This window comes from Myodes glareolus, chromosome 8, assembly GCF_982192425.1.
Source record: "Myodes glareolus chromosome 8, mMyoGla1.1, whole genome shotgun sequence".
Taxonomy (NCBI): Eukaryota; Metazoa; Chordata; class Mammalia; order Rodentia; family Cricetidae; genus Myodes; species Myodes glareolus.
The window spans coordinates 27,243,447-27,271,390 of record NC_142033.1 but is presented as its reverse complement, the minus strand read 5'-3'; the positions used below and the strand labels follow the sequence as shown (position 1 = coordinate 27,271,390).

The 27,944-nt window shown below is 34.4% G+C and overlaps 1 long non-coding RNA gene across 1 annotated transcript; it reads left to right on the top strand.

The window, feature by feature from the left end:
- The first annotated feature begins 55 nt into the window (after positions 1-55).
- LOC125408171 (uncharacterized) lies at positions 56-19,497 on the top strand. Its single transcript, XR_007234408.3, has 5 exons — positions 56-128; positions 5,356-5,450; positions 16,622-16,652; positions 16,735-16,798; positions 18,620-19,497. It is a non-coding gene; the product is annotated as an uncharacterized LOC125408171 (long non-coding RNA).
- Positions 19,498-27,944: the final 8,447 nt, after the last annotated feature.

Below are 27,944 nucleotides of genomic sequence, written 5' to 3'. Positions count from 1 at the left end.
TGGCTTTTAATAGGTCAGAACACAGGTAGGCAGGGTAGACAGAATGGAATGCTGGGAGAAAGAAAGCAAGAGTGAGGCAGATGCCATGATTCCCCTTCCTGAGACAGACACTGGCTAGACTCATACCAGTAAGTCACAACCTCATGGTGGCATACAGATTATTAGATATGGGTTAGTCAAAATGTGAGAGTTAGCAAATAAGAGGATAGAACTAATGGGCCAGTCAGTGTATAAATGAATACAATTTCCATGTAATTATTTCGGGTGTAAACTAGCCGGGGAGCCTGGCAGCAGGAACGCAGCCCACTGCTCCTTTTGCAACACAATTGGCAACCACTTGCAGAGGGAAAATTACTCTTTTCCAATGGTGTCTGAGTATATAGGCCACACTTAAGGGTAGGCCTCATGCCTACCAGAAGATAGCTAACACAAAGCAACCTCAATGGTATTTTTGGAGAGTTTATTTTGTTGCATATTGGTTTGTTTGGGTATTAAAAAAAAAACCTCATTGATCTTTTGCTTATATATAATGATGTAGGATATCCTTCTGTGTTGTTTTTATTGGTTAATAAAGCTGTTTTGACCAATGACTTAGCAAAGTAAATCAAGGCAGGAAATGAGAGCAAGTAGACAGAGACAGAGAATTGCTATGTAGCTTTCAAAGAGAAAGGTGTTAGAAACTTTCCAGTAAGCCGCAGCCTTGTGGCAATACATATATAAATAGAAATGGGTTAATTTAAGATGTCTGAGTCCTAGGCCAAACAGTGTTGTAATTAATACAGTTTTTTGAAATTATTCACATCTGGGTGTCTGGGAAATAAAAGAGCAGTCTCCATTTAAATATTATGGTTTCTGATTTTGAGTTTTTATGATTTTGTGTGTATGCACATATATTATTCTTCTTTGTTTTTGTTTTGTGCTTTACTTTTAAATTCTATTTTTTTGTTTGTTTTGATTATGTGTTTTCCAAAGAGAGAAAGAAGGTATGGAGTTTGATGGGTAGGATGGTTGGGATGTTGGGTAGGATCTGACAAGAGAGGAAGGAGTAGAAACCATAATCAGAAAACATTGTTTGAAAAAAAATCATCTACAATAAAAAATAAAGAAAAATAGAAAAACTATATTTTAAAATTCATCCAATATTTACATAAGCATTTATTTTGCAGCTGCTATAGGCTAATGTCAAAACTCACCACATACAAAGTTAATTGGCTTAGGGCAGCTAATCTTGAATGTTTATCTATAAGGATCTCAGGAAAATCATACCCAACTGAAGCTGGCAAAATACCTGAGTATGTATTCCACACATAAATCAATTAATTTTTCTAAGATGGTTAAAAGAGCAAAAATGAAGCAAGTTTATGAATTCTAAATCCTGTGTTAACTGTAGGGATAATGTAAATAAAATATTAAAATAAAATAAAAAAACTTTTGTATTGTTCTTCTGTTTCTCCCAAGCTTTTGTGGTAATTTTATCACTAAGAATTTACCACAACACATCAGGGTATTGAGGTGTGAAATAATATGTATTAATTATATCACAGTTTTCATGGCTCAAAGATCAAATATGGATTAGCTTAAGCGTGTCCTTAGTGGTTTTTGCAAGGCTAAATTCCACCTGTCAGCCAGAAACACATTTTCCTTTGAGGCTCAGTATTATCTTCCGACATTTAACTGTTTGAATATTTCATGTTTTTGTGGTCATAGCCTGAAATATCATTTTTCTGCAAGCATTTACTGAAGAATGCTCTACCACACTCTTTGTGAGCATCCTCATCTCACCAGCAATCTCACAGATATGCAATTCAGAATAGGCATCTGTTCTTTCAAGGTCAATAGGAAGAACCTACTTACCTGCAGTGTTTCTGACCTTTCTCTCTTTTGATTAATTCCAATTCACTGATTGGGAAGCTTAATTATATCTTCAACATCTCCACTGCCATAATATAATATAATATAATCAAAGAAAAGATATGGCATCGTGAGACAAGTTCCTCTCAAAGGGTTGGGCATTATCTAAGATGAGTGCTTCTGCATGTTGAGAACATTGAGAAAGACCTAATTGAGGGTTCAATCTACCTGACTCTAATTTGAATAGAATGGAATTTTACTCGTGTGCTTGTGATAGCTGTTAAGCATATAACATCTCAGAAACTAAAACAAAAAATATTTAACTAAAGCAAAAATATTAACATTTTTTAAAACAAAAAATATAGTTCTTTGTGAACTATAAAGTAGTAACAGAGTTACTGTATATAATTTAAGTGACTGTATCTGCCACAGATTGTCACCCACACTGAATGTATGAATGAAAATGCCATCACTCTGTTGAACTATGTAGCTACATATATTTATATTGAGAGCGTTGGTAAACATCTAGGCACATATATCAATAAAATAAAAGGTATAAGGCTACCACATATGGCTGTAATATATAAAAAAACATTAGAAACCATCAATTAGCTTTTCCCAAGAAAAGCCACAAGAAAAATAAATAATTTTATTTATTAACAAATATTTAATATTTGTTATTTAAATATTTAAATAAATAATTTTAACACATCAAAAAACTTACGTTTTAGGGAGAATAATTCTCATGCCAAAAGATAATCAGAAAAGTAGTCACAATTTGTGATCAGCTTAGTGATAACATTAATTCTTGGAGCCACATACTAGAATGAGCACCAAGGAAGAGATTTGATTGCTTGTGTATATAAAACATATATTCTGATGAGAATGAAGAGACTTGCGCAGCCAATCATAGAGTTCCTGCACCTCCATAGAGTTGTGTTCTGCCCAATGACCTCAAATTGAAGACCCAAAACAGATTTCCCATGGCCTAGAAAAGAGAAGGACATTAATGAAAACCACTAAGTAAAGGTATTCTTTCCATGGGACAGATGTCAATAGGTCCTTGTCCCTGATCTGGAGATAACTCTTCACCAAATAGGCTGAAATGCTATACAATGAAGAAACACTGATTAGGGTCACAAATAATAGGCAAGGTGTACCAAAGAACTGGAATTTAATCAGAAATTTAAAGAAGATTTCATCTTTTTCAAAATTATAATAAAATTACAGAAAGGTTATATTGTAGAAAATAATTCACACCTCAGGGAAGAAAGATATAATATACACTATGAAAACCAAATTAAAGAAAAGATGGAGAAGAAACACCTGGTGACATAACCAGTGTATTTAAACATAGCCCAGGTTTTGATCAGAATTACGATAAAGGCACACTAAAAGGGGCTCAGTTTCTATAATATCAATATGTCTGGCTTTCAGTGGAAAACTTTTGTTCAGCAAATCAGAGTGCTTTCTGAACCATAAAACAAAATAAAAAATAATACAGAGTAATGTTGATCATAAGAAAGAAGTTAGATTTGAAGTATTTCATGTTATCTTGATTTGTGGGAGTGTTTACGATGGAATGATGTGGGATAAGCTATTTCTTTCCGATTTGGAAAGAAGATAGGTCCAATATCTTCTATAAAAGAGTTTATTTATTTAAATGTAGGTTAGCGAAAATATGTTTAGTGACTATCCTGGGTTCAAAAGAAAAGCAAATTGGGTTTCATTAGATGTATGATTCTCATTGCCGTCCATTCCCACTCTATCTGGCACAGTTCTTTGCCATAACTTCTTTGTTGTGAGGAACACAATACCCCTAATATTAATATCTTTTCTCTCATCATGGCTCTAGCAAAGTTATAAAAGTTATAGGAGAAATACATAAATAAGATGATGAAATCAGAAATGTTCACATAGTAAAATTTTCATAGTTGATGACAACATAATATATCATAAAAAGCATGCTAATATATGCATATCATTTTGAGAAACCACACTAAGATCGATAAATGGAGAGAGAACTATGTGTTTATGATAGATATATGCACATACATACATACATTTATCATAGATGTATATATATGTGTGTATATATATAAAATATTTACTTATTTATTTATTATGCAATTCCTTACTTTGGCAGCAGGAAGAGTTTAAAAGCAACAACACTAACATAGCAAGAATCCAACTTACACAGCAAACTTTATTGCTAATACTATTCTCCATTAAAAAGTACTGGGGATACTTGAAACAATGGTATTTTTCTGGGATTAGATCAGGAAATATAGAAAATGAACTTAATGCTACTTATAGTGCTAAGGGACATTACTTGAAATTTGTAACTATTTGAAAAGCACAGTGAAGTTATATGCATAAGCTAAGTAAAATGTTCCCAAATGTCCAACTCTAATTCGTACATCAAAATAAATAGTTTATACTGTAAGTTATAAAAGAATTGTCTATTAATATTGATATAAATGGATGTAAACAGCAAAGAAAATACCATCCAAATGTTTTTGACTAGATTTGCATTGCATGGTATGCATTTCCTCCTATTGGGTAGATCTTAATCCAAATAGTCAATTGTTTCTTATCACCAAGTGGTAGTGCCACTATTGAACAATATTGTGTAACTTATGTACATAGTCATAATATACTACTATGTAACTACAAGTCTAATGACTTTCAGAATACCCATCTTTGTACTCATAGATAAGTGTTGCTTTCATCTCTCATTAAGCAAGGTTCTTTTCACAGAGAGAGCAGATATTGCAAAGACCTGCAATGGGGTGAAGATGCAAAGAATATGCAATTTTTAGGAGCCCATCCCTGATTGAGACATCACAACTCCTACATAAAAGGCTACAGGGATGGCATAGAAGAAGGATGGGATGACTATTAAATCCAGAGAACTAGAAGAGTCTTCTGAACATGACAGAAATGCTGCATAGAAGAACTCTTAACAATGTTGTCACCTAGAGAAAACAGCAGGTTATAACCTAGCATTAATAGAATAGAATCCCAGTACTAGCTGAAGATCTACAGGAAGTGAATGGTTGGAAAAGGAGAGAGACAGAGTCAGTTTTTAAAAGATAAAGTTATCCTGATAGACTGTGCATAACCAAGTGACAGGCCATACTAATGTCCATCTATGTATTGATAACTCAATGGAACTAAGCCATATACCACATACACACGCACGCACACACACACCAAAACACTAGTCTCTATATTAATTAATATGAAAGTACATGTAACAATAATTATAGAAGAGGACATTAATTTGAAAGAGGAATGTGGCTATTCTAATTGTATAGATGCATTTTGGGTTTTAAAGTTTGCATCTGGTTAATGGGGGTATAATTTTTATTTGTAATGCTTTTATAATAAAGTATAAATTTTTAAAAAATAATTATAAATAACTAACAATGATGTTCTGTTCTCAGTGATATGAGGGTATCTGCTCCCTACTTAAATATGAGTATAATTGTTTTCTCACAGGAATTCATTATATATAAAGAAGGCAAAGAATTACTTCGTATTTGAAAGAATGTCAAATTCTACTTCAGACAGATGATTAAAATTGATACCATCAGGTATGAGCCAAGTATTCAGCATAAACCCCTAAAATGATGCAATAAAAATGATACTATATCTTTGGATAATCCTCCCCCAAAAGACATATGCCTCTTTCAACTTCAGATTGTAATTGCTTCTACAAAATACTTAACCATTAGTTCTCACAAGTGAAATAAGTATTAAGTCTTTGAGAAGAGCATGCACTATAGTTTTATTATATGTACCTCTTCCCCCAACTCCTGTCCACTTCATTTTCTTTCATATCACTTCCCTACCCACCCAACTTCAAATTCCACCCCTCCTCAACCAAGTCCAGATTGTGTTGGCCAATTATGCTCAGAAGTGGAGCCAATTAGAAGAAAAATATTTTTAAATGAAACTTCTGCATTCCAAGAAGTTATTAAATACTAATAGCTCCTCAGTTTGTGGGAGGACTTGGTGTCCAACACACTGGAATTTTGTCTGGCTTGAATTTTTGTCTGGAAGCTTGCTCATGGTTTGTGCATGCTGTCACAAATGGTGTGAATCCATATGTCCAACTTCCTTATTTTGACCAGAAAATACTTTTTCCTTGAAGACATTTGATGTGGGAATCCCCTCTGTATGCTGTAAATGTTTTATTACGATTGGTTAGTAAAGAAGCTGCTTTCAGGCAATGGCTTAACAGAATATAGCCAGGCTAAAAAGGATATGTATAGAGAGTAGGTAGAGTCAGGCAGAAGACACATATTCACTGCAGGAGACACACTGGGTGTTGGACAGAAACTTATCAGTAAGCCACAACCACATGGCAATACACAAATTAATAGAAATGGGTTAATTTAAGATATAAGAGCTAACTAGCAATATACTTAAGTGTTTGGCAAGCAGTGTTTTAATTAATACAGTTTCTGTGTGGTTATTTTTGCCTGGTGGCCAGGAAACAAATGAGCAGCTTCCAACTACAGTCATCTACCAACTCTTGCTCTTACAATCTCACTGCTCCATCTTCCAAGAAAATCCCTGAGGTATGCAAAAGTTGTGTAGTATGTGGGTTTCCCATTTAGGACTGTGTACTCCATAGTCTCTTATTTTTCGAACGTTAACTAATTGGCAGTTTCTGTATTAAATACCTTCTACTACATGGATGAGCTTCTCTGATGAGAATTGAAAGTGCACTGATTTATGCATATATCACATATATAATTAATTATTATTCATTTTAACATGAGATCTCTTTGACAGAAGAATAGTATTACATTCTTCCTTAGGGCCTATGGCCTTTCCAGGCACAGGTCTGTGTCCCTGTAAAAGTGGCATTTATGATTTCCATCCCAAAGAGTGCGCCTTATAGCACATCAGAAACTGGTTGGTTACTTCCAAACTATTCATGCTAATATTGCAACAGTAGGCATATTTTGTCGAACCAGTGGTTATTGTAACTTTCACCGTTTATAGCTGGATGAAACTGATAACTACCCTTTTCTTCTGGTAGTATGCCTAATAACTTCAAACACAATGGAAGCCAGCTAATAGGGATCAAGTTTCAAGGATTAAACCAAGTTGATTTCTCTATATTTGGTGACTCAAGTATGTGGTATATTCTCAGTAAGAATGTCTTATTAATAAGTTCAGAAAGATATTTGAGAACACTAGAAAACGAGCATAATTTTTGTGAAGCCTGGAAACTTCACTGGCCAAAAATCCCAAAGAAGCAAACCCTTATTGGTACTGGGCTTTTTGTTTGTTTGTTTGTTTGCCTATGATAGCTAGTAGGGTCTTTGTTACTCCATTACAAGAGAATTCTCATTTCCAATTTCATTGATACAGTTGACTTTATTTCAATTTCCCAAATCTAAACTTGAATAAAACTATCCCCTCCACCAATATTAGTCTCTTAGCTTCTTTCAGTAGATATTGCAAGACATTTAGGATCCAGTAATAATGCTAGTATAATAGTTTTAGCTCTGGATTTTATAGGCATCTGATTATGAGTGAGTGTCTCATACTCCATGACCTTCCAATCTAGTAATATCAAGCAAAACACTTAATAATTGTCTCATTTGTGATTTAACCACTTCTTTAATGAACTGGTTATTGTCAAATGTATAAACTGTTACATTAGCCTCCTTATTCGCTGATATCTTAGAATCGAAAGATACAGTATTTAAATACAATTCTTTAAGTGCATCACCATTAGGTACTCTATTTATATTTAAATTTTATAGTTATATACTCCACTTAAATAATTGCAATCTAATTAACACAATAGCCCAAAATGTATATTTATCCTCTATTAGCACGCAATAGCCTGCTCTGCACAGATTTAAGGAAGGGTGCCTAGGTATGGTATGTCCCAGTGATGGTTAATGTTGGTTGCCAACTTGACTAAATCTGGAATCAACTAAAACCCAAGATTCTGAGCACTCTTTTGAGGGATTTCTTTAATCAAATTATTTGAAGAAGACTCATGCTAAATCTGGACCATAGTTTATGTCTGCTTGCTCTCACATTCTCTGGCAAGTTTAACTTTCCTGTTACTATAATTGTCATTAAATCAAATATGTTAGTCAGGAAGTGGTGATACATGCCTTTAATCCCAGCACTCAAGTAGGCAGAAATAGGTGGATTTCTGAGTTCAAGACTATCCTGATCTACAAGATCTAGTTGCAGTACAGATAGAGCTGTTACACAGAAAAACCCCATCTTGAAAAATAAAACAAAACAACAATAAAAGATCCAAAGTCTTGAGTTCTAGTGTAGACTAAAACTGGATTCTCTCTATGAATAACCCTGGACTCCAGCACCAGAGAGGAACTGCTAAGATATCCAGCTATGTGGACTGACAAACACCTAGATGCTTGATCTATTGTGAAACAACTATTGTTGGACTATCAGGACTACTTCTTATAAGCCAATGTAATAAATTCCTGTTTAATATGTATATTCATCCTATCAGTTCTGTTCCCTTAGAGAATTCTGCTCATTAAGAATATTAAATGAATACCTCTGTTGTAGAGTAAATTCAGAAAAATCACTGAAAAATTGCTTGTTCTGACTTAGTGACTATATTTTGGAACCATTTCTGTCTATTTCAGAATCAACCTTATATGAGATTATAAAAATCAGAATGTTAATGAATTATCCTCAAATAATAATAAAACTACGTAAAAATTTTCTTCGAAAAAGTAATGAACTCTTTGAACATTCTTCACTGATAATGTGATTCTTAGTGATTCTCAATGACATTAGCATTGAAGTTTTTCCATGTTAACCACAATAGTAACTAGGACTGAAAAACAAAAGCTATTAAGATATCCATATTAATTCAACTTAAGGTAGGAAAGGTATAATCTGGTTCAGAGTTTGAAAGATTAATCCATCCTGTGAGAAAGTGATGGAGGAAGTCATATCTAATCAATTATCAGGAAACAGAAAAAGAGGAATATTTGTGTGTTTGATCAAGTCAACTGATTTATGTTCATTGAGTACCCATTTCAATGGTACTGCCCAAATGCAGTGTCGGTTTCTAGAGACTTTTAGGTCAAAGCCCAGGCACTAAAAGCCCCAACGTTTACATTAAATCACCTGTCTTCAATAGGACAAAGGAACAAATCACAATAAAGCAAGAAAAACTAAATTCATTCAATGTGACTTAACTTTGGAAATAAAAAGTAGGTCCAAATGAGAAGCAGAGGGAGGGAGATCGTGAGCAAGGAAAGCAAAATCAGAGGGGGCCTTCATCTGACGATGGATGGAAATAGAGACAGAGACCCACACTGGAGCACTGGAAGTCAGGACCGCGAAGGGTGCGTTCACCCACTGATACAAGGGGACTGATCGAATGAGAGCTCACCAAGGCCAACTGGACTGGGACTGAACGAGCATGTGATCAAACCGGATTCTCTGAATGTGGCTGACATGGGGGCTGACTGAGCCCCCAAGGTCCAAATGAAGACTGAGAAGCCATTGACAATGGAACTGGGTCTTGTTTCGTCTGCATGGACTGGCTTTTTGGGATCCTGGCCTGTTTGAATGCTCACCTTCCTGGACCTGGAGGGAGTGAGGAGGAACTTGGATTTCCCACAAGGCAGGAAACCCTGACTGCTCTTGGGAATGGTGAGGGAGGAGGAGAGGGAGTGGGGGGAGCGGGAGGGTATTGGGAGGAGGGGAGGAAGTGGAAAGAGTGTTTTCGGATTCTTGAATAAACAAGTCTAACGGAAAAAAAATAAAAAATAAAAAAGTAGATGAATAGCTTCAGTCATCCACAAGTTTGTCTTTGGGGCTTTCATATGGGATTTAGGTTTAACTTGAAAGCAAAGAGATGCAAAAGTAACCAGTCATTACCAAGGTATGGTCTTGCATGGGCTTATTATGTAGGCTCCATTTTCTTCTGCATTGATGGTTTGAGAATCTGTCAAAACTCAATGAAAACTCTTTTGATTTTTCCTCTGCCTGTCACTAGGTTTATATTTTCCTTCTCCCTGCATGAAGTTTGTGGGGAAGGCACCCCACAACCTTGAGGTTTTTTTTTTTCAATAAACTCTAATCAGAAGAACAAATGTGTCTTTGGAGTATCTTCATTCCTTTCTTGAAAACTAACCATAGGTCTTGCTTCTTCAGTTAAACCATTCTGGAAGCACCCTCCTAGATAAACCCAGAGAGATGTCTACAGTGTTTCTAAATATAGCTATGCTTACAATAAAGAATAGTTAACAAGCATTTGTTTGGCTTCAGTGTTGCTTCCAAAAACTTGTATTAGAATATGATAACTATCACTAAAGTACTGTGATGTGGAAGGTGAGACATTCTCAGCAAATTGTTTTTACAGGAGACCAGAGTTCAGTTTTCAGTACAAAGCTGCACAATTCACTCTTACTTCTAATAACAGGTCCAAGTGACCCAATGCTCTCCTCTGCTTTCACGGACAATTACAGTCACATGCACATAATGATAAATAATTAAAATTAGTAAGAAAAATAATTAATAAAATGTATTTAGGTCATGTGAGATCCCTCTGATTAGAATTAAGTTCTCTGTAACTAGTATTATCATGCAACATTTATCCTTTCTGTCTTCTGTGATGTGAAGATACAATCCGCTTTTCCTCCAGAGAGAGGTTAGAAACAAACATAAAACCCTCAGATAACAACGAACTTGGTGATGCTTTGGTTTCATACTTCTTAGTCACTGGACTGTCAAATATGAATTTCAGAGCTTTACAAATTATCAATTTTGGCTACTTTATACTAGAATAAAAGTAATTTCATCTGTTTATTCATGACAAATAGTGAATATGACCTTTTTATGCTGATTGACCATTTATAAATTCTCTAACTTTGGAGTGTCTAGTCAAGATTTTGCCCATTAGTCTTTGGAATTTTTATTACTCAATATCTCAACATTTTGGTGATGATTATCTTTAATATGTGATATTTTAAATCCATTAAAATACTAATAATATTTGGCAAAAATGTTAGTATTTTTGTCTAATGATTTTATTGTACACTCTTGTCTTCTCGATCAGTGTGTAGTTATTGAATTTTCAATAAGTATTGAACTATTTCATTATTTAATATCAAAATTTCCTCATTGAGATATCCGTAACAAGAGGGGTCTATATCAAACTAGTATTTTAGCAGAGAGATTTATCTTAAAGTTCCTGTCTTTAAATCCTTTAAATAATTGCTTTTTCAAAATTCAATTGATCATCCAGGAGTGAGACTATGTTTGTGGTGTTTATCTAATTGTTTCTATCCACCAAAGAAATCGCCAGGGCTCCATTTGTACTTACCATCATGAAGCCTGGCTCTAGAATTTCCTTCCTCCTTAGAAAACTCCTTTTGTCTTCAACTTGTATATAATTGTCATATTCAATCACAGCATTAATCTCAACAGTACTCTCCTTTCAGTTCAAACTGCTTTTTCTCTACAAGTGGTGGAACAGAAAACATATCTCTTTCAGTTCAACACATCAGAGGGGGCAGAAAATCCAATTTCCTCACTCCCTGCTCTGTGTTCTCTGTATTAGAAACATAATACCCTCAAGTGAACTTTAGCTGGTATATGTATAGAAAGTCTAGCATTCAGAGGCACAAATCAGCGCTGTGTACTGTCACCTTCAAATTTAGAGGGTGCAGACAAAAGGGATAGAGGGTGAAACAAATTAGTTGTGAGGAGTGTCTTTGGGTGAAATTTCATTTACCAACTTTTAGTTTTGTTTACTCTTCAACTCCTACACTCTTTTTGTGGTATTGCTGCTTCAAGCCACTAAAGGACTTGACAGAGAGAAGATGAAAATAAACAGAAAAGATATAGTTGGTAAGGACAAGGTAATTGTGTGGTAATACATAAAAACAATGCCTGAGGTAAAGGATTCTAATTATGGACTCACATAAACACAACTATACTTAAAAATATCTAGACATCATAACAGATAGTACCTTTGGAAGCACATCATTAATAAGTTAACAGCCTTATACTGGCAAACTTTTCCATCTGACAGTAAAATTAGAAATACTAAATCATCAAACCTCATCAAATATTACTGTATATGAGTGTGTTGCACTCAATTATACTGTGATTGTAGAGAGCACAGAACAGTCTCCCAATATTACTGGCATTACTCACATTAATACTATAAAATAGAATAACACAGTAAGAGCAGAGGAAGGGTGTTTCATTAAAGAAATAGAATTGCTGTTGTTGGTCATTGGTTCTATCTTTTGGTTGTTCGTGTGCTATCGGGGGAGCGGGCTACTTGAAATCCCACTTGACTAGCTTACACCTGAAATAATCACACAGAAACTGCATTAGTTAAAACACTGCTTGACCATTAGCTCTAGTGTCCTATTGGCTAACTCTCACATCTTGACTTAACCCATTTCTATTAATCTGTGTTCACCACGAGGTCATGGTTTACCAGGAATGATTCAGCATGTCTGACCTGGCATCTCCATGGCAGAAATGTAACGGAATATAAGAAATAAGCAAGTTTTAAATTTCCACTCCACATGCCACCACAATACCAACCTTCCTCTTTAATGGAGTAATAAAAGAATATAATCTGTTAGTGGTATTTCAATGGTGTTTTAATAAATAAATACTATCTGAAGAAATGAGAGTAAAACAGTCCCACTGCTCAGCCTTACAGACCATGTTATGGTAACACACACTGTTAATCCCAGTAGCCATAAAAACAGAGTGGTGCATGACTTTAATCATGGTGGTGCAAGTCTCTAATCCCAGAAATAGAGAGGTTTATAATACAGGAAGAAACAGCTCTAAACACAGTCTCATTCTGAGTTTCTGGAAGGCAGAATTACCATTTCAGACTGAGGTCAGAGTAAGAGCCGGTAGCTGGCTGTTTTGCTTTTCAGATCTTCAGGTTGAACCTTAATTTCTGACCCTGAGTTTTTATTAATCGTGTTTTAGTAATCAAAATATATTAAAAATAGTAAATTAACATATTAGAATACAATTCTGTTTATTTAAAACTCAGAAGACTTTCTTTAAAGTGGAGATATGAAGGTGGTTCACACAGGCATTTCTAGTATTCTATTGTTTTCTATCTGCTATATTATGCAATAGCCTGGAAAATAAAACGATTTTCAAAAAATATTAATGGGAATTTCTTATTTTAAAACTAATAAAATAAATTAAATCAACTTGACATGTTTTAAGTCATCTACAAGCCAATTCTCATCATTGTCTGAAGTAGAATTTATAATATCGGGTCACATTACAAATATCTAAACTTGGACAATAAAAGGAGGCATATTAAGTCAATGTGGATAATTTTTAAAAATCTTTCAAAAGAAACTGAATAAAACATATAAAGAGAAAAAACAAATCAAATTACAAAGTTCATATGTAATAATAAATTCATAAATATGATCAACTTATTTCTAGGTCAATATGAAAAAAAATAAGGATGAAGAGTATAAAATCCATCAAATAAGTACCTACTAAAAATCATATTTTATTTTATAATGACATTATTGATGATATAATGTGTTATGCTTTAATAATTTAAATTATAAAGTCATAAGCTAAATTAAAAATTAATTTAAAATTTTTGAGCTTACTAAAATACTATTCCTTTTATAACTGTAAATTATTCATATTACATTTTGTAGCTAGTGTAAAATATAATAAGCTTGTATTTGCGATAGAGTCAAGTACTATATTCAAACATACTATATTCACTAGAGACACTTGACAATAACCATGAGAATATATAATACAAGATAAATCATTGTGTTTGATCTTGTGGACCAACTTGCTTTCCGTTCTGCAGAAACTTATCACCTAAAATCCACACTTTGCTGGCCACTTTGAAATAAAGGTATTGGATGAAAAATCTCTTACTTTGATTAACTTTATTCCTGCTATTTTTGAACAGTGAAGTCCTTCTAATGGCAGAAATGGTCAAACACTTGGGAAATAAAGTAATCAAAAGAGGAAGGATGCCTTTTAGCTCACATCTGGAAAGAAAACAGGGCATCACAGTTAAGAATGAATGCTGACTGAAAGGAGTGGTTCATCACACTGTCCTCAGACATCCAGCTGAGAGTGATACACATTCATACTTTAACTCTTGTCTAGAACTCAAGCTCATAAGTCTGTGCCAAACTTTCTTTTTAGCTGAACTTTTCTGAAAAGATTTTGGCCTGGCAGACACACTCACAGCTATATTCCCATCTCCAGACTAATCCTAGTCAAGATGATTAATATAAAACCCATGGTTTGAATTTATCAGTCAAAAATTAGTAGGAAAGAGAGGCAGTTGTAGAGAAAGATAAGGCAGTTTCTTATGGGAGTGTTCATCAAGTCAATACATATGAGTGGACCTTGATTCTCTGGCAATTCTTTGATTTATTATCTACCTATACAATTTCCCATATAAAATTCCCTAGAGATAATTAAAAATTGCCACCTAAAATCTACTCTTTGTAGTTTGTTACAAAACTATTTGCCTATATACATAAGACTATACATATGTCTAGATGTAGATTTAAATAGACTGAGGACTTCAGGAGGTGTAATAATATTGAAAATAAGCAATGTTTTAATAATTGACATCTAAGATTAAAGCAAACACAATGAAAATATTAATAAACTTGGTGGAACCAGTGAAATACTGTACCATTATTTGTCTATACAAATAATTAGAAAAGAAGAGATGGAAAGTAGCCCAAAAATAAATATAGTGCAGGGTGTTGCATTATACACTAGCTAAACAATGGCTATACATACTGCTATGGCACACTGCTAGAGAAAGAAATTTTAAATAGATTGTTCAATTTACAATAGTTAATGGAGTGATGATAAAAATAGAAATTAAAAATAAAAATCAGTTCGAAAAGTACAATTTATAAATAATTTGAAGAAAGAACTTATTTAAATTAAGGCAGTTAAACACAGAAGTGTATGCCACATAATAATTCAAAGTTAATTCATTACTAATTAACCAACAACTATACAAAGTTTTAGCTGAAATTACATTTGGATGTCTATCTCAACATTTTAGCTGTGTACAGATCCATTTCCGTGATTGAGTGCCTGCTTTTCATGCATAAGAACTGGGATTGGATCATCATCATGGCAAAGGAAAGATGGAATGAAGGATGGGAAGGATGAAGTGGGGACGAAGGGAGATAAGGCAATAAACAAATTTTTTAAATAACAAGCTCAGGGTTTTTCTGAAATAAAGTTTTGTGGCAAATCACCTAAAGGAAGTGTGTATTTAAGCAAGCATTATATTTTTATGTAGTGTATATGTTATATACAAACACAAAGCAACAGAAAAAATAGGAGAACTCTTGACAATAAATGTAGGAGGCAGAGTATTAACATACTTGTTACACAAGGAGGGCAGAAAAACAATGTGCTATGGAAAATATGGAGCATATCAAATGCCAGATTCTTATCTTCAAAAATATATGAAAACCATATATTCTCTTATGTGTTTAATAAAAGCCTCTGAAAATTTCAGTTTTTAAATGTTTAGAAATGTAAATATGTACTATGTAGTCAGGTTTTAAATTGGAAGATTGCTTAAAATGAGGACAATTAAAAACATTACAAAATTTTTATAACATAACATTTAAATAAATTATCATGTCTGTAAGAATGACTCTGAAGTTATTAAAATATCACTTTCTTATAATATTTACTCAACAAATAGAATGCTCAAAACACATGTGTGGTGAAAATCAGTGTCGCTTTTGTAGGCTAAAATATCATTTAATATCATCATTAATTACATTCTGGAAGGAGTTTAACAAAATTTCAATTGGTTATAGAACTATGAGTCATTGAACTTACTTTGTATTTTCCACTTTCTTTAATAATTATACAGCAACTGCATTTGCTAGCAACATGAACCACATTGCAATCAACAGTTTGAGGGTACTCATTTTACACGGTGGAAGCAGATGTTATAATAGTTAGAAAAACACCAAGATGTAACTGTATTTTCAGTTTAAAGAAGCCCATGAGGGCATAATACTTTTTATTAACTAAGACTAACATTATTCACGAGAAATGATTGAACATCTCAAATTATTTAGAATTCAAATGATAGTTGCGTAGCAATAGTTAAGATAAAATTTCATGTTTATGCCAAAATATAGATTATATATTTAATCAGTGTAAAATAGGTGTAGCTTTAGTCAGAACTGAATATATCTACATATGCAATTTTTTCTTCTCTGTACACCTTACTCAATTTTCCAAAAAAAATAATGGGAAATCACCAGGAAATATCTATTTTTTATAAGGGTATTAAGATGATAATAATGGTCTAGGACTTCAAGGAAGTAAACACCAAGATAAAAATTCAGAACATAGAATTTACAATGATAAAATTGGTTATTACAGTCATGTTTTGCAAAAACAAATTTCTATAGAAATAAATGACTCTAAGAGTCTGAGGAAGAGTCTTTATTTCATTAATTTCCCAAGAGGTTTAACACAGTATTTAAGGAAGAAATGTATTGGTTTGTGAAATAGAATTTTCATGTTATTGTGAACTTCTTTAAGGTAGATACTGGGAAACTGATAATATTGGTCAAACCCTCTTCTTCTAATTTCTATATTTCCATTCAAGTGTGAATTCAGTTTTTAGTGTAATTTTTTTACATCTAATATTGTATAAATTATTGTTACTTGTTCTTTCTTATGTAAATATTTTTTGAATAAACAGGTAAACAAATTATGAATGCTGGATGGAACAGGTAATTGAAACTTCAAATATCACAGCTTCAATTTGTCAGAAAAAAAATCTTGCCTCATATGAATCTCTATGTTCCTTTCCAGAGTAGATTTGAGAATAACAGTGTGATGCTTTCTCCAGACTTTTTTCAGAGATCAGCTTCAAAAGGTAATTTTATGACATGATCAAGGACAAAATAAAAAATAAGTGGGTAATATCACAGGTTAAAACTGAAGTATTGCTACAACAAGATATTGCATTACTATCAAAGAATGAGAATGATGAGAATGTAACAAATATTTACTTTGGATGTCTGCTTATAAATATATTTATATTTGATGCAAACTATAAATTGTGCCTATGAAACAATACGCGTATTTCCTTCAGTTAGGAAAGTAAAAAATTTAAGAAACATTCCAAAAAATAAGAGTTAACACTTGCAAAAGGCTTCAAGTTGGTTGATTGAGCCAAGAGACTCCAAATATACAGTTGGCTGCTCAAAGCGAAATCAATAAACACTTTTCTTTGTAGAGGGGATCTTACAGAATAGAGCACAAATGTGAAAAAAGACTATAACATTGATGACCTGTTAAGACATATTGGTTGACTTTTATATTAGAAAGCAAAAACAAAGTACAAGAATGGATGACCCCACTCACTGAAGGCCTCTTCGTTACAATTTTACCTTCAGTATTCTTTCATGGATTGGTAAAAATGTTTTTTGAACTGGTTTCAAGGCGGGAATCCATTGATTTGCTTGGAGACTAGCTTTCAATACAGTGTCTCCAGGCTGTCTGGCATGCCAGTCACCTTCAGGCAGTGTTTTAAATGAAGGGTTGGTAAGATGCCTCTAAATTTATTGTAGAATTTCATATATTGATTAAGAATTATACTAAATAATGAAATATGGAAAATGCCCATCGGGTCATATTTTCATGATGTGTTGATAATGAGTCTCTCAAAACAACATCATAAAAGCACCACAAGTCTTTGCAAAGTACCTTTTGCAGAAAAATCTCTAAGCTACTTAAGAGTAGCTCGAAGAAAACATTTGCCCGTCCTGTGTGTATGGAAACTATGCAGTAATTGTTCTTAGTCCTAGAACTAATCAGCTGCTTGACTGGTTTACAAATCTCTGGTGAAAATGACGATCTCTGGTTTCTAGTCTCCTGAGGACACTTACAGGAGCACTACTAACCTTTCCACATCCCAGGACTTGCCATGTACATAAAACATGTATAAATCATGCAAAGTCATCATTTGTTGTTTTGGTTTAATGTATTCTAATTTAATTTTTTTGCTTCATTCATTTTCAGTTTAATTACTTTCCATTTTCTTTTATTATTTTTCTTTCTTCATGATTTTTTTATTATTAAAAATTTCCACCTCCTCCCCTCCTCCCACTTCCCTCCCGCTCCTCCCTCTCCTCCCTTTCCCTCTCTTGGGAATTTTAGTATAATTACAGCATTTTTCTCTTCCCTTTCCTACCTCCAAATTCTCCTATATACCCCTCCTTTTTCTTTTTAATTTTTTTTTAAATTTTATTGAGCTAACTTTTTTTTTTCATTTTACACATTGACCACAGTTTTCCCTCTCTCCACTTTCCCTCCCCTTCCTGCCTTCCAACCACTCCTCTTCCCTCTCCACTTAGAAAGAGGCAGGTCTCCTGTGGGCTTGAACAAATCATGACACATCAAGCTGAGGCAGGACCAAAGCTGGGTGAAGTAATCCAGCATGGGGAACAGGTCTCCAAATTTAGTTAAAACCAGGGACAAGTCCTGATCTCACTGCTAAGAGCCTTACAAACAGACCAAGCTACACAACTGTCACACACATGCAGAGGGCCTAGGTCAGTCCCATGCAGGATCCTGAATTGTTGTTTAAGAGTCCATGAGCTCCCACAAGCTCAGGTCAGCTGTCTCTTTGGGTTTCCCCATCATGATCTTGACCACCCTTGCATATTTAATCCATCCTTCCTCTCTTCAACAGGACTCCGAAGCTAGCACCTGTGCTTGGCTGTGGATCTCTGCATCTGCTCTGGCAGTTACTGGACAAAAGCTCTCCTATGACAATCTGATTTCAGAAGAAGGCCAGTTCAGGCACCCTCCCCAGTATTGCCAGGAGTCTTAGCTGGTGGCATCCTTCTGGATTCCTGAGGGCTTCGCTGGCAACTGGTTTTCTGTAACCCCAAAATGCCCACCTAGCAAGATGTTTCTTCCCTAACTCTTCCCCTCCAATCTACCCCCAACCTGTCTCCAATACCCATTCTGCCCAACAGGCTGCCTCAAGTTCCCATCTCCCATTCTCCCAACCCCCAGCTCCAGTTTTCATAGGAGATCTCTTCTATTTCTCCTTCCCAGGGAAATCCATGCATTCCTCTTTGAATCCTCCTTGTTATCTATCCTCTCTGGGACTCTGGAGTGTATATTTGTTCTCTTTAAAATTTACGACTCCTTTTTATTAATTGTAGTTTGTATTTTTAACCATGCTTCTATAATGCAGTTTGTAGAAATAAGATGATGAATGAGACACATTTTTGTCTGAAATTTGAAAAGTTTTAAAGTAAAATTCTTCAACTATAAGAATGTAAGGTTTCCAAAAAATCTTGAACATTTTCATGCAGTTGTATTTGTCTTCCACAACGATGATGACAAATGAATGCATCATGCTCCTCGGATTCATGAAACAGCATGAAAAGAACAAAAAAAATGACAAATGCTTTCAGAAGCCAGGACTACTACATTTACATGAATTGAGAGAATAATAAAATAAGAATAGAAAAGTTGCCTATCCTCAGATTTCTTTTTAAAATTTTCATTCCAGAAAAAAGATCTATACTGACTAGATGTGGACTAGGCATATTTGAATTTTATGGAAGCAGAGTAAAGTGATTATAGACAATATTAATGAATATTTAACGTATATACACTTACCATATATTCCTCACAATTTATACACATTTATACTACAAAACAGCGATACCAGTACATTCTCTTGTTCTATTTCTTCCAACTTTGCTTCACTACTTTGTTGGAGATATAATGCACTTTATTATTTATTGAACTAAGTGATTATATTGGCTGTATTAGTGTAGTAGAAAGAACAATTAGAGTTCTTTAGAAAGGTACCAAATTTTCTAATAAAATAAGAAACCAGAGATGATTTTAAACACAATGTTCACATTATTTGATCATCAGAAGCTTAAAACTAAATTCATGTCTAATACAATAGGAAAGAGTTCAGGATGCTACAGGACAGTTTTAAGAGCATGTTGGTCTTTGCTTGATGCCCTTTAATCTTGAGCTACTACCACTTTGACAATAAAGCTAATATACACTGTGCAAATGAAGTGTTAGCACAGCAAAGTGTATTGAGTTGCCAGAGACCTGCTTGGTAGATATCCAGTCATGTCCAGGAAAGACATAATAATGGAACAGTTTTATAGTTACACTCTTTAAAATATGACTTATGATATGATGCTACTGTGATATTGTAGACACTCAGACTAGTGTAGAAAAATGTTCATGAGAAGTTCAATAGATCTGATCAGACATATTAGCAATTACAGTATTAATTATGCCTATCTGCTTTTGTTTGTTTATTTTATTTTAAAAGTACTGTAGTGAATTTTCCCCTGGAAAGTAGTAGTTAATAAAAAAAACCATTATAATCCTATTGCTTTAGATAAATTTTAATGTTAGTATACTAGAAGGTACACAGACTAAAAAATTGCATAACACAAAATATTTTGGGTTTTACATGTTTGTAAATATGAGGGCCTGCTAGTTGGGGTTTCTGTACTGCCCAGTTCCCACAGGTAAGCCCTAAAGAAAATCACACATAGATTCTATATTAATGATAAAATGATTGGCCCATTAGTTCAGGCCCATTAGCTCAGCTTTATTAGCTCTTGTAGCTTATATTAACCCACTGTTCTTATCTATGTTAGTCACATGGCTCAGTACCTTTTTCAGTTGGGCAGGTCACATCCTGCTTCTTTGATGATCTGGGAAGGACTGCCAAAGGAGCTTCCTGCTTCTCAGAATTCTCCTATTCTCTTTGCCCCACCTCTACTTCCTGTCTGGTTTTTCTGTCTATACTTCCTGCCTGGCTACCAGCCAATCAGCATTTATTTAAAACATTGTTGACAGAATATAGACAATTTTTCTCCCACCAATTTTTTTCTTGTCACATTGCTAAACGAATGCCCTTGAACATACCAGACATATCAGTTTCAATTAATATAAAAGCACAATTCTTAAAATAGAATTCCCATCATCAATTTTCATGTAACTCATTTACCTTACTAAGAGGTACAGATACCCCTTGTGTACCTAGTTTCATCTTTATAGTAATTGACAATATTTTCTTTATATAACAGGCATCAATAAATTGTCTCAATTTTAGCTAAGAAAACAATTTTCAAATATAGTATCAAAGCTATTCCTTCTTTTTTTATTTTTTATTTTTGTATGTTTTCTCTGCATGTATATATACCTACCACTAACATTTCTGGTGTCTGTGGAATCCAGAAAGGTTGCAATGTTTGATGAAGCTGAAGTTACAGGCAGTTATGAGCTACCAAATGGATGCTGGGAACCAACCCACATCCTCTGGAAGCACAACAATTACTTTTCACCACCAAGATATCTCTCCAGCCCTTGTATCTTCCTTTAGTTAATGCTCCTGATATATATTTTCCCTTTATGAAACAATGAAGTATTTCCCTGAGTAACAATTAAAATTTCATAAAGGTGTCCACTTACTCTTTCCATGTTACTCTTATTTTAAATTGTCTTGCTTTTAGTGTTCTTAATTTGTTTTTGAATAACAAAATGTACTAAGCTAAAATAAGAGTATTCATATTTGTGAATAGACTTTTCACACATTATGTAAGTCTGTATCAATGCATACAAAGGGAGTAGAAGGGCAAGTTCATTGTCATTGTAAGTAGAAACCAAACTCAACTGAGTTTTGAGAGCTTGAACAAGATACTTATATCCCAAAATGATATTTTCTCATCTCTATGTCAAAGAGAAATAATAATAATACCTGCTTTCAAAAAGCTGTAGATGCATCAACCTGGTAAATACACACAAAACTCTTAGAAAATAATCAGACAATATCTGGGGAACTATGCAGGGGCTATCTTCACAATAGTTGACTGTATTGGAATAAAAGTAGAGCATATGTTAAAGAATATTTGCTAATATCATCTGATTATCTATTTAAGTAACATTTAGCTATTTAAAAGACTGCATCAAAATCTATACAAATTTAATTTTCATTTATGTCATTAGTGCTCCCTAGGAAGCTTTCTTCCAACTGTCTTTTTAAACGATTTACCTTAATATGTGTCCGTAATTTTTGCCCATCTTTTCAACACTCCCATAATTTTTATGTCCTAGGCCCAGCAAGTGGCTGACGCTGACTCTCACACAGCTGAGTAAATCAAGGACAGCATCCAGAACTCCCACCCCTCACCCTGGACAACAGATTTGACAAGATTAACACCCCAATCCCTCTATTTCTGTTGCTTCCTTTACCAATATTTACAGATAATTATATTAGATTCTTTGTTCCTCCACCACCCACCTTCTCAGAGACTGCATGAGTAGTCAGCAGGTCTGTATTAGAATAATTCTTCTTAGAATCCTTTGTAAAACCCTCATCCATCATATCTAGAGGCAGGCCATCTTCATTTCTTTGTCTATGCAGGTAAATAGGATCAGCATGTGTCCAAAATCCAATCATACAATCATCTTTGATATTTCCATTTCTGGAGTTGCAATATAAAGCCATGATTTTTTAATACTTTAGTAAAAAATATGCATAATTTCCATAAGTTCATAGTGATATGGTAATCATCAATATCCCAATCCTTAAAATACTGCTAGAACATTCTATCAACCAAGGAATATCAATCTTATCTTTGAAGTATTAAAAGGAATACACCAATATTTGAAAAGAAAAATAAATAAACTCTTTTGCTAGTGGTTTACTAAGTCACTCTCTGCTTCTTCATGAGAATCAAGTGATGAATATTCAAAATATTTTTTAGCAAAATGCCATGCACAGGTTTTATGCACACCTTTTAGACAGAATTTGATTATCGAGGCACATAAAAACTAACTTTCTTCTCATCAGACTGCTCATGATATAATCTCCAACATCACCACTACCACCAACAACAAAAATCAAACTATGATGAGTAAACTTGATTGAATAAAACCTAACAGTATCTTCAGGAGGCCTATAGAAACAGTCACCTATAATCCAGAAAAAAAAAAAAAAAACACAACCCAGTGTTTCTGGTGATCACTCATTTTCTTTATCTACCACTGTCAAAAGTGGGATGGGATAAAGAAAATTTTTCATACCAGATTCATGTTCTTTCACCTATCTGAGCAAAAGATCTTCGATATCAGAGTTATCTGAAATAATATGAAGCATTGTTTCATACATCAATATGAGTGAGTCAGATTCTACAGTTCCATTATATTGATTGCTCAAAGAATAAAACACTAATGGTTTATTTAAAAAGATTGGTTTATTAAATTTGCATTTTGACACAACAGATTTATAATAACAGTTCAATCAGAAAGTGTGTAACTGAATTATAGTTTCTAACAGTGAGGGCCAAGTTGTAGAAGGCGATCTTCAGGTCTTCTGTAGAATAGAAGTAAGTACCAGTTGCTCAGAAGGTGGCTCACAATTCTCTTCTCATACAGAAATTATGATTGACTACCTACTTTATTGGAACAAACTCCGGAAAAAAATATGTTAACCTTTTAGGACTATAAATCTTATAAGATAGTAAATTTATCTGAAAAAGAGCAAAAATGTTAATATAAAGAATAAAATGTAAAAGTAAATACTGAGGGCAAAATATATGTCAAGAGGAATTGAAAGTGATCTTCGCATATACCAAAATTACTGATTCTAAAAATCAAGTCTTGTTGATAAAAGTACTTTCAGTCTTTAGTCTACTCTTACTCATATTCTCAAGCTAAAAATATGCTTTGATTGGAATCATTGTTACCATAATCACCTGTGCTAATAAGTAGATGACTGCATACTGGAAAATTTGCAAGGAGTTGGTTAAGTCAAGGATACCATGGAAAGACATCACAATATCTACATCTTAATTATGGCTCACAAGAAATACCTCAGAATAATAAACAGTTTAGGGTGAGAGACACATGGGGGTCAGCATAATGAAACTGTAAAAAGCATAAAGAGTTAGTTTATGACACACACAAAAGCATAGCCTGTTAGGATATTCAGCATACTTCTCTGTGACAGGAGATAAAGGAAGGAAGATAACACAGTGTCAGCTGTCAGTCTACCTGACAGAGAACTTTGTATTATTATGCATAAACTAAATATTTATGAATACATACTATATTCTGTTTGCTGATCTACATTCTTCATATTTAGAATACGCAACTATTATAGTAATAAAAACATTAAGAGAATTTTAATACTTAGTTCTTTTCCAATTCTGTTCAATTTGATCTCTTCTATTTTTATTAATTAAATATATTCATTTATTTTACATCCCAACTACAGTTTCCCCTCTTTCCTATCCTTCCAGCCCTTCCCCCATCTCCCTCTCCAATCCCCAAACCATTACAACTTTGTTTTTGTTCAGAAAGGCCAGGTCTTCTATGTGTGTCAACAAAACAAGGTATATCAAATTGAGGCAGGACTTCTTTTAAAGCTGAACAAAGACAATTCAGTATTTGGGAGAAAGAGGTTCCTGGAAACCAGTCAGAGTTAGGGACAGTACTGCTTCCAACACTAGGAGTTCCACACATAGATCAAGCTACACAACTGTCATACATATGTAAAGAGCCTAGGTCTGTCCCATGTAGGCTCCCTAGCTGTCAGTCCAGGGTCTGTGATCTCCTATGAGCCCAGGTGACTTGTTTCTGAGGGTTCCTTTTAGATGACCTTGACTCACCCTCCCCTGCTTGTCCATCCTTTCCTCCCTCTGTTCAACAGGATTCCTGGAGCTTGAGCCAGTGCTTGGGTGTGTATATCTGCATTTGTTTCCATCACTGCCTGAAGGTTCTCTAATCACAATTGGAGTAGTTACCAATCTAATTGTATGAGATGGAAAGTTCAGGCTACCTAGCCACTATTGCTAGGAGTCTTAGCTAAGGTCACACTTGTAGGTTCATGTGAGTTTCCTATGCACCAGATTTCTACCTAACCCCAAAATGTGCCTCCACTGAGACATTGCTTTCATTTTCCTTCCTCTCCATTCACCAACACCCCAGCCCTATTCCCTCATGTTCCCACTCCTGCTGGCCTCAAGTCTACCCAGGAGATCTATTCTGTTTCCCCTTCCCTGGAAAATCCATGAGTCACTGAGCCCCTTAGGGCTCTTATTACTACCTAGCCTCTCTGGAGCTATGGATTGTAGCATGGCTATCCTTTACTTTACAGGCAATATCCACTTTGATTAAATACATAGCAGGTTTGTCTTGCCTCATTCTGGATATTTTCTGATTTCATAGATGTGCCTTCAAATTTCCCGATGTCATTGTTTCTAACAGTTGAGTAATACTCCATTATATAAATGTACCACATTTTCTCCCTCTATTCTTCAGTTGAGGGGCATGTACGCTGTTTCCAGGTTCTGGCTAATAGGAATCAAGCTGCTATGAACATAACTGAACAAGTGTTCACCTTGTGGTATGATTTAGCATCCTTTTGGCATATGCTAAAGAATGGTATAGCTGGCTCTTGAGATATATTGATTCCCAATATTCTGAGAAACCTTGATATTGATTTCCAATGTGACTGTAAGATTTTGCATTCTCACCAGCAGTGGAGGGGTGTTCTTGTTCCACATCCACTTCAGAGTAAGCTGTCATTAGTGTTTTGATATAATCCATTCTGACATGTATAAGATGATATCTCAGAGACATTTTGATTTGTATTTTCCTAATAATGGATGTCGAACAATTCTTTTTGAGTGTTTCTTGGCCATTGGAGATTCTCCAGTTGAGAATTTTTGATTGTTGTGTGATATAAGATTCTCCTCTGTATGCTTTGAATATATTTTATTATCATTGGTTAATAAAGAAGCTTCTTTGTCCTGTGGAATAGCAGAGTAGATCTAGGCAGGAAAATAAAACTGAATGCTGGGAGAAAGAAGATGGAGTCAGAAAGAAGCCATGTAGCTGCCTCAGGAGAGAGACGTCAGACACTGAATGCTGAATGGAACCATACCAGTAGGCAGATCAATACAAATGGGTTAATTTGAGATATCAGAGCTAGCCAGTAAGAAGCATGAACTAATAGGCCTAGCAGCATTGTAATAATACAGTTTCTATATGATTATTTCTGATCTGGATGGCTGGGAAAAAAACAATCAGCCTTGGACTATAGATCTGTACTTCAATTTTAATGGGATTATTTGGTTGTTTGATGTCTAGTTTCTTGAGTTCTTTATGTATTTTTAAGATTAGCTCTCTGACAGATGTACATTGATGAAGATCTTTTCCCATTCTGTAGGCTGGTTTGTCTTATTGATAGTGTCCTTTACCTTACAGAGCTTTTTTTCATTTTCATGAGGTCCCATTTACTAATTGTTTATCTCAGTGTCTGTGCTACTGGTTTTCTATTCAGAAAGTTATCTCCCATGCCAATGCGTTCAAGGCTCTTTCCTACTTTTTGTGACACAGTCTTACAGTATGGTTCAACTGGCTTCAAACTGGGGCTTCTACTGTGTTCATCTCCCAAAAACTAGCTAGATAGGTTTGATTTTCTTGCTGTTAATTTTCTGTGACCCTTTTGTTAATTCTCTACCAATCTATGTTCCTCCAAATTACCAAGATTGCAAAACTTGTGACAGGTAAAGTTCCTTCCACTAGCAATCTGTTGAGTGGGTCAATTTCCAGTTTTAACCCGACACAGTTGTCTCCTGTGTAACAAACTGGAAGCCCTTTGTGTCTTCACATCTTCTCCACTATGGCCTAATCAACACCTACTAGTGCACAAACTGGATATTGGATATATTTGAGAATAACTTCACATTTTTAAACCTTTATAGACATAAGTTATAATTTCCTACATATCTCTGTTCTGTATCTCTTGGATATTTTTAAGTGACTATTCATAGGTTTCTCAAAACAAAATTTCCAAATGTGACAATACTTTCTTCCTTCTTTCTTTTCTTTATGTCTTTTTCTATTTTTTTCTGTTTTGAGACAGAATTTCTTTGTGTAGTCTTGTCCTAGAACTCACTGTATAGACCTAGCTGGCCTCGAACTCACAGAGATCCACCTGCCTCTGCCTCATGATTGTTGGGATGAAAGGTGTGTGCCACTACCTGAAGTGACAACTCTTTATCATTCTTTATAAGTGAACAGACTGGATACCATTGATATCAGCTACACCCACCCTTCTCCATCACTGTGTTAATCCATGTATGACATAGATTCTCCCTGAGACTCTTGCCATTGTAATTCTTCTGCTAGTCCTCTTGCTGTTCCTCCAGAACACATTTGTTATCAAATGAATTAAAATTATAATCCTCCAAATTCTACTAAATTCCCTTTATTTTACCAGAGTGATCATTCTAGAATTCAAGTTTTATTGCTTTTTAGTATTTTTAAATATTTAAAATTACTATGATTCTTCTTAGGATAGATGTTAAATATTTTTTTAAATTAGTCCTTCAAGTAATTCTTTATATGCAGACATACGATTTTACACAGAACACATTATCCCCAAAGAGCTTATAAAAACTACTAAATTTTCCAATAAAAATTGAAACGTTTTCATATAAATACATCATGTTTTCTGGTAAAATAAAATGAAAACTTTCATGATTTTCTTGTCTTAAAATAGATTATTCTCCTTGTAATAATTTACAAAAGTAGTAGGGGCTGGGCCAATAGCTCAGATGACAAAGTGTTTTCCTTATAAATGTAGTGACCTGGACTTGACCCTAGAACCTGTGTTGAAAATATATAAAATGTAACAGCTATTAGTGGGAAAAAAGCCATGAATTTGAAAGAAAGCGAAGGGAATGTATATGAGAAGGTTTGTAAGGAAAGAGGGAACGCAATAAGTAGTGTAGCTACATTATAATCTAAAAATTGAAAGAAATAATTTTTAAAAGAGTCACCCTTCTCGACGAGTGGTTACTTCACCAGCGCTGTGAAGGGAGATACAGGTGGACTTTGATACAGGTGGATACTTGGAGATTTCTGCTTAGCCACCTTAGACTGCTCAGCACATACCCAGCCAGTGAGAAATCCTGTTTCAAAAACACTTTTATGGACTGTGAAGAATG